Source organism: Haliotis asinina, chromosome 13 (assembly GCF_037392515.1).
Source record: "Haliotis asinina isolate JCU_RB_2024 chromosome 13, JCU_Hal_asi_v2, whole genome shotgun sequence".
Classification (NCBI taxonomy): Eukaryota; Metazoa; Mollusca; class Gastropoda; order Lepetellida; family Haliotidae; genus Haliotis; species Haliotis asinina.
In genome coordinates this window covers 21,252,790-21,264,454 of record NC_090292.1, presented here as the reverse complement: position 1 = coordinate 21,264,454, position 11,665 = coordinate 21,252,790, and the positions used below count along the sequence as shown (strand labels likewise).

General features: G+C 39.2%; 1 pseudogene; it reads right to left on the bottom strand.

Annotated features, from left to right (window-relative positions):
• Positions 1–390: 390 nt before the first annotated feature.
• LOC137259414 (uncharacterized) lies at positions 391–1,423 on the bottom strand (annotated as a pseudogene).
• Positions 1,424–11,665: the final 10,242 nt, after the last annotated feature.

The following is an 11,665-nucleotide window of genomic DNA, read 5'->3' as shown; positions in this document are numbered from 1 at the left end:
AAATCACTAACAGGAGCATAGCTACGGTATTCGCTTAGGAAATTGCTTACAAATAGATGACTGTAATTGTAGCAATGAAATATCTTTGTCTTTAAAAAATTCATTAAATTCTCATTCAATTAATACTATTATTTCGCCCACGCATACAGAATGGCTTAGCTGTGCCCCTGTAACGCTGCATGAAAGGGGTGTGGTAGGGTAGTCTAATGGTTAAAGCATTCGCTTGTCATGCTGAAGAACTGGGTTCAATTTCCCCAGATGGGTACAATGTATAAATCCCATTTCTGGTGTTTCCCGCCGTGATATTGCTGGAATATTGCTGAAAGCGGCATAAAACTCTGCTAACACATTCTACATGAAAGCACAGGTCTGGAACAGTTCTGATCTAGTTTAGTTGTGTATGTACTCTTGAATTGATGGTGGATCGAGCTGAAAGAAAGAGCTAGTTTCACTTCCATACAGGCACGTGTGGCAGTTTGTGAGGATAGCAGCAACTTTGTAGTATTTACCAACTGGCTGCAAATACAGTTTTTGGTTCTTTTTGAAATCTAGAAATGCAAATAGTGTGAGCAGCTTGCCAAAAGTCCACTCAACACAGATTCTGACGGCTGACATCTTCTTGTTGAATAGAGCTTGATTAGCTGTCATCACTCCTCCTCTTTATGGTGCAATTATGTAAGGTGAAACTGGATATGCTGGGTCTCTATATACACAAAATACATTGTTTTGAAATGTCATATTCTCTGACATATCTTTTTCAACATCGCTTTCTCGTAACATACCAGCATCATGGCGGCGGCCTTCAATGGGGCCATACAAATGGGCTATCATTCCATTCGGTCTTACTATACTCTGGTACTTCAAACCATGTACTCGTTTATGTCCATTGAAAACGAGTTTTTGGTTTTGTTGAGGCCGGCATATCGGTCGCACAGTACCATCAATAAACCCCCAGCAGTTAGTGAGAGGTGAACCTTGGTAATGAATGGAACGAGGCATATCTTCCAGATGATCATGTGATAGCCAGGGTTTGTCTAGATTGTCCAGTAAATGATTGTGCATATCATAAATGTAATTTAAAACAGTATTAAAAAGACAATTCTGAAGTCGATCGACCAAAAAAGTGCTTTAAGTCTTCAAGCCGATTTGGATAGGAGAGTCTTCTAAGGAGAATGCACAGACCATCAATGCCTGGACAAGTTGTACGATTCGAGCAGTGGAATTCGTCAGGCAGCAGTAGGGTTGCTTTGAGTGTGAATAAATCTTCTCTAGTAAATCTGAACCACTTACGGCACTGATCGTTAGTAAGTTCATGTAAATTAATGTATCTTTCGGGCAAAATATCATCTTCTTTCAAAGCAGAAAGCAACAAAAGATCATCGTTATCTTCCACAGCAGCCAAAAGATTTATATTTGCCGCCATTACTAACTTTATTCACACGAATGTAAGCATGTTACAGACTTGTCCAAGTCGGAAAATTTGACCAATCAAAGGCCGTTTTATATACACATGTAATGTACCAGCACACGTACCCGTACACGTAAGATTTACTCATGTTCACACAAGTTTTGTAGCGTGTACGCGTACGTGTACGTGTAAGTTACACGTAGCCGTACATGTACACGTCGCGCTGCTCAACCTCTCTAATATTTGAGCACCATGAGTAAACAACATAATATATGGTTTTACATAATATGAAATTGTGACTGCACCACGATGTAGGTCACAGGGCTTGTAACGCTAAAAACTGCCATTAATGTATGTACTGTCACTAACGTGTCTGTAATACTACATAAAGGAATCCTTTTATATAGTGACAGGTGGCAGTTTTAAGCATTACAAGCCCCTCTGATTATGGTTGCATTACCTTTTGGATGTAAAATCATGATCTTTTACTGTGACTACCATGTCATTACTTTGACTGGTTCAAAGAAAGAAAGGCACCCGTGGCGAGCCACCTCCTCGTGGTGGGTGCTGGGTCACGCTAAGAGCTCGCCAACACCCCCGTAGTGGACCCGGGGGGATATTTGGTCCACCAACCCGTTTGCCGTGGGTTGCGGCCCGTGTCGGCGGAGGAAGGGATCCTGGTGGTTGAGGGCAATAGGAGCTTGCAACCGTGTTCCTGTTGCTCAATACACCACTTTGGCCCTGACTTCGCCTAGACGGGTGGACGAATGGGCCCGGTTCGACCAATCGGCTGGTCATGCCAAGCCCTGTGCATGGAATCTATGTATATTTATCATTGCACAAGTATAATTTGAAATTGATGTAATTTTGGTCTTGATTTTATTTTTATAAACATGTTTGATTTGAATTCTGACTTTCAAAACTTTGCCTAGAGTCGTATGCCCCGAAGGCGATGGCTCATGGGCCAATCTGGTGGATCAATTATTCATAATTCTTCTGCTGGAGTATGTCATCCGGGTATCCTTGGTGCTGCAGGCTGGAGGCCCGCTTGCTTTAGCATTGTCCTTGTGGTGCTCCGTGGTGGGTGGGGAGCTCGGATGATGAAACCTAAATAACTCACCATGGCTTACGAAACCCCCACTAAAAAGAGTAAACGTCCTCTTGAAAATGACCCTGTTGATGACCTCAGAACGTCTAAACACATTGACTACTGGCCACGTTTTATTGTCATTGAGACCAAAGATAATGCACCTTTAAAGTTAAACCCTTTTGCGGTGTCTAAAGGTATTCAAGGCATTGCCGGTGATGTAAAGAACATTAGAAAATTACGTTCTGGTGCACTGTTGATCGAGTGCGCCAAAAGGCAACAGTCAACGAACCTTTTGAACACTGACACTTTCGTTGGCACTCCGGTTACTGTCACGGCCCACAAAACACTGAACACGAGCAAGGGAATCGTACGTGATCGAGATCGCTTACTGGCAGACATGTCTGAACTTGATATCGCTTCCGAAATGAAAGATCAGGGTATATTATATGTCAAACGTTTCACAGCCCGTAAAAACAACACAACTATTCAAACTAATACCTATCTGTTTTCTCTCTCATCACCTAGTGCTCCAACATCACTTAAAGCTGGATACTGTAATATCAGTGTGGAAAAGTACATTCCGAATCCCCTTCGGTGTTTCAAATGCCAAAAGTTCGGCCACGGTGTCAATACTTGCACATTGTCTGTTGTGTGTGCTCACTGCAGTGAAAAGACACACACAACAGAAGATTGTGACAGTAACGTCAAAAAATGCACCAACTGCTCAGGCGACCACTCCTCATTTTCAAAACAGTGTCCTGTTTGGAAAGAGCAAATGGAGATAAACAGAATAAAGTTTACTCAAAATATCTCCTTTTCTGAGGCAAAAAAAATGGTAAAGAGGTCTGATCTTCCAGAAAGTTATGCTACAGTGGCAAAAACTTCATTGGAGTCTACCCCTAAAATAACAAAATCATCCACAGGCTGCCAAACTACCTTGACTTGGGTAAATTGTGATTCTCCACAGCATTTGTACCCTGCCATATCATCTCAGACTGAGGAATCACTTCCTAGTACCTCAAAGTCTTCTTCTGATCACAAATCATCATCTCAGTCACACTCAAAGTCTCAATCGACAGCTGATAGTCAACAAACTGTGAAAGGTAAACCGAAGCCAAAGCCTGATGCTTCAAAACAACAAAGTGGCAGAGCTCCTAAAGGGTCACAGAACAAAATTCAACTGTTTAATAAATACGGGTCTCTTGAAGACATGGACATTTCTGAAAACGTCCATTCTAGGGCACATAGCTTGTCGCCCTCCAAAAGAGTGCGGGGTAGATCCCCAATAAATCCCCCCAAAAGATAGTTTATTCTAATAATATTATACAGTGGAACTGCAGAGGATTGAGGACTAATTTACATGAATTACAGCTATTAGTCCAAGATTTTACACCTTCAGCGATATGTCTCCAAGAGACATATTTAAAACAAACAGATACATTTGACCTTCGTCAATTTAATGCATATCATTGTTTTTCACCTCCGGGTGATAGGGCCACTGGCGGATCATCCGTTCTAGTCAGACAAAACGTTATTCAAAGCCATGTTTCACTTAATACTAATATGCAGGCTGTTGCAGTGAGAGTTACTTTACATGTAGCGTTTACGCTATGCTCTCTTTATATTTCGCCGTCTTCGACGTTTGCCAAAACTGATCTTCAAGCTCTATATGACCAGCTCCCGAAGCCCTGTATTATAATGGGAGATTTAAATGGACACAACCCACTCTGGGGTAGTGTAGCTACAAGTAAGTAAGTTATTGGAGGATTTTTGTTCTGACAATGATTTATGTATTTATAATGATGGTTCCAGCACATATTTACACCCTGGTACAGGGACCTATTCTGCTCTCGACTTGTCACTCACAAATTCAGAACTACTAAACGAATTTAAATGGTCAGTCCACGATGACCTCTGTGGAAGTGACCATTTTCCTACTGTATTAAAAGCTGTAACTCCATCTGATGTTCCTCCATCATCAAGGCGAAATTTTAAAAAGGCTAACTGGGCTTTATATGAAACACTGTGTGCTAAAAAACTTAAACCCCGAACGTTTTATTGACGTTCCCGATGCTATTAAATGCTTCTCTGATAAACTGAATTCGATAGCTGATGAGTGTATACCAATGTCCTCTGTAGTTCCACAGATAAGAAAACCATGGTTCAACGATGAGTGCAAACAAGCTAGGAAGGCAAGGAAAAAAGCTGAACATTATTTCCGTCGCCATCCTATGGTGCATAATTTAAATAAATTTAAAATTTTAAATGCTAAAGCACGGCGTACTTTTAAACAGAACAAACGCCAATCTTGGCAAAATTATGTATCCAAAATAAATTCTCGGACACCCATGTCCAAGGTATGGAACATGGTGCAGAAAATTAAAGGTAAAGGTACTAAATCTACTGTCCATCATCTTAAACATGGAGATCAGTTACTTACGGATAAATCTGATATTGCAAATAAACTGGGTGAAACCCTTGCTAAACACTCTTCCTCTTCCAACTATTTACCTAAATTCCAGCAGTATCAAAAACAAGAAGAAAAGAAAAGTATTAATTTCAAATCTGATAATGGGGAAGATTATAATGAAACATTTTCTATTCATGAACTCCATACTGCTCTTGATCAAGCTCACGACACTGCTACAGGAGCTGATAACATACATTATCAACTTCTGAAGCACTTACCAGAATCCTGTTTAGAGACGCTCTTCTATATATTTGATGATATTTGGACTTCCGGGAAATTTCCTTCTTCATGGCGTGATGCAATAGTGGTACCCATACCTAAACCTGGACGTGATCATACGGATCCGTCCAATTATCGTCCGATTTCATTGACAAGCTGTGTTTGCAAGACCATGGAACGCATGATAAATAATCGACTTGTTTGGTACTTGGAAACTAATAACCTTATCACAGATATACAGTGTGGTTTCCGGAAAAACAGAAGTACAGTCGATCACTTAGTTCGTTTGGAATCATTTGTAAAAAACGCATTAATTAACAAACAACACGCTGTGTCTATCTTTTTTGATCTTGAAAAAGCATATGACACAACTTGGAAATATGGCATTTTACGAGATTTACATGGCTTCGGCTTGCGAGGTCGTTTGCCTGAATTTATAGCCAAGTTTTTAAATAACAGACAATTCCAGGTCCGTGTGGGTTCTACCCTGTCTGATCATTACAATCAGGATCAGGGTGTTCCACAAGGCAGTATTTTGTCTGTTACACTTTTTAGCATAAAGATAAATAGTTTATCAAAAGTTTTTAACGATTCAATTGATGGATCGTTATTTGTGGATGATTTTAATATTTCTTGTCGTGGTAAAAACATGCATACTATTGAACGGCAACTGCAGCTGTGTTTAAGCAAAATAAATAAATGGTGTCTTGAAAACGGCTTTAAATTTTCTAAATCCAAAACTAATTGTATACATTTTTGCAGAAAATATAAGCCACATAAAGACCCTGAACTATCTCTAGATGGCACACCAATTAAAGTTGTGAAGGAAGCTAAGTTCTTGGGTCTCATTTTTGACTCACACTTAACGTTTTTACCGCATATTAAATCACTTAAGACTAAATGCCTGAAAGCACTTGACTTGTTGAAAGTGGTTTCTAATTCAAAATGGGGAGGGGATCAAGCTACCCTTCTACATCTATATCGATCTCTCGTGCGTTCGAAACTCGATTATGGCTCCATCGTCTATGGTGGAGCCTGCAAAAGCAACTTAAAACTATTAGATTCAGTCCATCATCAAGGTCTAAGACTTTGTCTTGGCTCCTTTCGAACTTCACCTGTTGACAGCCTGTATGTCGAGGCTGACGAACCATCTCTTGAGCAGCGACGTATAAAATTAGCTTTACAGTATGTAACAAAATTATATTCCAGTGAGTCAAACCCTGCATATAACTGTGTTTTCAGTCCTCTGTGTGAGGATTTATACAATATGAAATCTTCACTTGTACCGCCTCTTGGTTTAAGAATTAAACCATTCCTTGCTGCTGCGGGCATTGAGCTGGAAAACATAGCTCCTTCCCGTCTTCTTTCTTCTCCTCCTTGGCAGTTGGTTAGGTCCCAAGTGGACCTAACATTGACCACATTTAAAAAATCAGAAACAAATGAATTACAGTATAAACAAGAATATAATGAATTGAAACATAAATATAGCAGTTATAAATCCTTATTTACAGATGGGTCCAAGGACGGTGGTGCAGTAGCTTGTGCCACTGTCATTGGATCCAGAACAATATCTTCTAGATTACCAGATAACAGTTCTATTTTTACAGCAGAAGCTAACGCCGTATTAACAGCTCTTAAATATATTCAAAGACGCCATAAACATAAACAATATATTATCTATTCCGACTCTTTTTCTTGCCTTCAGGCGATTAAAAATCTTTCTTGTAAACATCCACTTTTAATTGAAATATTTGAATTATATAATGATCTTGCTACTGGCCACTACGACATCGTCTTCTGTTGGTTACCCAGCCACGTAGGCATTTCCGGTAACGCAATGGCCGATCTTGCTGCTAAGGCAGCACTCAACAAATCTGTGACACCACTTCTTATTCCTTATTCTGACTACAAAGCTAGCATTAGAGCTTACACTCGTAATCTGATGCAGAAGAAGTGGGACACCCAAGTAGGTATAAATAAACTACATGAAGTAAAACCCTACATTGGTTATACATACTTGGGTTGTCAGTCCAGATTTGAGGAAGTCATTTTGCGACGATGTCGTATTGGCCATACACGATACACTCATGCATACCTTTTAAAAGGTGAGGATCCTCCATTTTGTATCCCTTGTGATGAGAGAGTCACGGTCAAACATATTCTGCTTGACTGTGTTGAATTCTCCATCACAAGGGATAAGTATTTTACAGTAAAAACAATGAAGGATCTTTTTACAAACATTAATTCTCATTTAATTATAGGTTTTTTAAAAGAACTTGATTTTTTTGTTGAATTTTGAATAACATGTTCTGTAAATAGATGTATTTTAATTATTGGTTGTTTAGATTTGTAACTAGAATTGTTAGTGGCTGTACCCTCAAAGGGGGTTGAAGTATTGTAAAATTATTGTCCTCCTGAGAGGGTACGTAACTCCACAAACAGTGAAAGTAAATTCTAAATTTCCAGGTTTTTAATCGTAGAATAAATGTCTTTTTATTGTATGGCTAGATTTCACAAATTGCTGATGGCTGAGGGAATGATGTAAATCCAGCTAGGGTCCATGCAGGTAGCAAAAGTACTGTATGTCCCCATGGTCCCTAGTATGGTGATCTACCTTCAGCTGTTAGCAATATATAGCCCATTTTTACATTGTATTGTCCTGTATAGATAAATTGTTTTAGGTATAGTTACTAGTTTTATATTCTAATCTGTGATATCCTAGTTGTTTTACTGTCCTTCGCTGACAGATTTTATAATAGATATATATTTCATTTTAGTATTAAATGTTCTCGTCACGATATGGCTGAGATATTGCCGATGTGACGTTAAATATTAACTCACTCACTCACTCACTCAATCCCCTGTATGAGGATTTATACAAAAAGAAATCTTCTCTTGTTCCGCCTCTTGGTTTAAGAATAAAACCACTTATTTCTGCTGCCAGCATTGAGCTGGAAAACATAGCTCCTTCCCGTCTTCTTTCTTCTCCTCCTTGGCAGTTGGTTAGGCCCCAAGTTGACCAAACATTAACGACTTTTAAAAAATCAGAAACGAATGAATTACAGTATAAACAAGAATATAATCAACTGAAACATAAATATAGCAATTATAAATCCTTATTTACAGATGGGTCCAAGGACGGTGGCGCAGTTGCTTGTGCCACTGTCATTGGATCCAGAACAATATCTTCTCGATTACCAGATAATAGTTCTATTTTTACAGCAGAAGCTAACGCCATATTAACAGCTCTGAAATATATTCAAAGACACCCTAAACGTAAACAATATATTATCTATTCCGACTCTCTTTCTTGCCTCCAGGATATTAAAAATATCTCTTGTAAACATCCACTTTTAATAGAAATTATTGAATTGTATAATAATCTTGCCACTGGCCAATACGACATCGTCTTTTGTTGGTTACCCAGCCACGTAGGTATTTCCGGTAACGCAATGGCCGATCTTGCTGCCAAGGCAGCACTCAACAAATCTGTGACACCACTTCTTATTCTATACTCTGATTATAAAGCCAGCATTAGAACTTACATCCGTGATCTGATGCAGAAGAAGTGGGACACCCAAGTGGGCATAAATAAATTACATGCAATAAAACCCTATATTGGTTACACCTACTTGGGTTGTCAGTCCACATTTGAAGAGGTCATCATGCGGCGATGTCGTATTGGCCACACCAGATATACACATGAATACCTTTTGAAAGGTGAGGATCCTCCGTTCTGCATTCCTTGTGATGAAAGAATCACAGTCAAGCATATCTTGCTTGACTGTGTTGAGTATTCCATCACAAGGGATCAGTATTTTAATTCACATACTATGAAGGATCTTTTTAACAGTGTTAGTCCTCATTTAATTATTGCATTTTTAAAGGAATTAAATTTGTTAACCGAACTGTAAATAGATAAATATTTTAAAATTGGAAGATTAAATTAGTAACTCAAATCGTTAGTGGCTGTACCCTCAAAGGGCGTTGAAGTACCGTAAAATAATTGTCCTCCTGAGAGGGTACGTAAGTCCAAAAACATTTGACGTAAATTTCACTTTTCCAGCTTTTTAATCGTAGAATAAGTGTGTTTTTACTTTATGACTAGATTTGTCTAAATTGCTAACAGCTGAAGGGATGATGTAAATCCAACTAGGGTCCATGCAGGAAGCAAATGTACTGTAAGTCCCCATGGTCCTTAGTATGGTGATCTACCTTCAGTTGTTGACAACCTATAGCTCATTTTTATATTGTACTGTCCTCTATATATACATTGTTTTAGGTCTATTCACTAGTTTTGTATTCTTTTCTGTGATATTCTAGTCAGTTTTACTGTCCTTCGTTGACAGGGTTTTACAATGTCCGTGCTAGTAATTCATTTGTATTTTCATAATTAATCGTTCTCGTCACGATATGGCTGCAATACTGCTGATGTGACATTAAATACTAACTAACTCACTAACCCTAGAATGAGTTACTGAGTTTAGTTTAGTTTTTCAGCAATATTCCAGCTGTAAATAATCGAGTCTGGACTAGTCAATCCAGCAATCAACAGTCTGAGCGTCGATCTGCGCAATTTGGATGACATGACAACCGGTGACATGTGTCAACCAAGTTAGCGAGCCTTACTATGCGATCTCGTTAGTCGCCTAATACGACAATTATCTTATATCAAGCATGGGCTGCTGATTACCTATTCTTCACGGGCCAGCCCTCTTTTAGGCAGGCTTAGGATTCTGCTACTCTACCATGAGAATCTGCCCTAGCTAGAGTCATGCAGGTAAAGATATTATCTTAAGTGAAATACTTAAAATCACTGTCTGTGACATTATACGTTTTCTAAACTTCTCCTCAGGGGTGCTGGGGTAGCCTAGTGGGTAAAGCGTTCGCTCGTCACGCCGAAGGCCCGGGTTCCATTCCCCACATGTTTACAAGCGTGTGGGAAGCCCATTTTCTGGTGTCTACCGCCGTGATATCGCTGGAATATTGCTAAAAAGAGGTGTAAAACTAAACTCACTCACTCTCACCTTCTCAAACGTTCTTTGTTATCCATACATGCCATTTTTTTCATTTTATTTCAGAAAATGCCACCGATTTGACTATAAATCTTAATTCACTCACTCACAAATGTTTCTTAATAATAACAACACAAAAGAAACACTTGCTAACAATACCATGTAATCTGATCATGAGTGAGTGAATATTTAACGTGACACCAGCAATATCGTGACATCCAAGTAATGCATGTGATTTGTATAACCATGTATTTATACAAGCATTATATGCAAGTCACAAATCTGACAGGTGTACGTTACCAGACAAGGCAGAGAACAGACATTGTACCGACGCTTCATGTATTGATTGACAATCTCAATGCAACTGTCTCTGAAGATGAAGTACACTTGTCAATTCATGTTGTGCGTACAAGTGAGTTGGTAAACAGGTTCTGTGTAAGCAGTATATGTAGTGGAAACAAAATATATGTCAGAATCTTTTGCACTGTATATTTTCTATCTGCACACAAACCACCCAGTCGTATTGTGGAAGCTGAGGGAGACAGCTATAAAATTATATCAAGTTTGGGTTTACTTTTGTCAATGGGAATTTGAAAATCCCCAGAAATGTTAACGATATATGTACAGTCAGCCGGAAAAAAGTTACTTCGCACTCGCGATATCTATGCTGACAAGAAATTTTCAAGACTAAGTGCTGTGACCTCCTACTCTCAAAACCGGAAAAATTAGATAGCGATGTTTGCCGAGTATATATTTTCCTTTCAAAACCAAAAGTTTATTTACACATGCGAGTCTTTGGATCTTTGTATGAAACGCTTGTTTTGAAATCACCATATCGAGCACGTGTTTTTGTGGCACCCACACTCATAAACGCTTCTGTAATGATACCTATGTTAGCTTGAAATATATGCGCTTCATTGGCGGTGGGTAGCCTAGTGGTTAAAGCGTCAGCCGGTCACGCCCAGGACTTGGGTACGATTCCCCACATTGGTACATGTGAAGTCCATTTCTTGTGTCCTCTGCCGTGGTATGGCTGGAATCGTGCTAAAAGCGGCGTAAAACCCAACTCACTCACTCACTCACTATGCATTTCAGGACAAGCATGTAGCATGCAAATTATTTATAAATTAATATATGTCTATGTACAGTTTCTGATTCCTGTTACTAGTCACTCCCGAGATTCAAGGACACACAACACTTTGAATTAGCGGTAATTTGTTTACCATCATTGCCAGTTCAACGTAGACTGTGCATTGATCTCTCTGGAATGACAGCATTACAATAGAATGTGTCGTAAAGCACACTTTCATCGCATCATTGATTTAGGTATATGAGTTTGCCCAAATGTTGTGGGGCCTGGATTTCAGTGTTATGCGAGGTCGCAGTCATGTGTGTCTGACGTTAGTGTTCGGGAAAATGTCCTATTTGGTTCATGTTACCAAATTCATAATCTTTTAATAGAC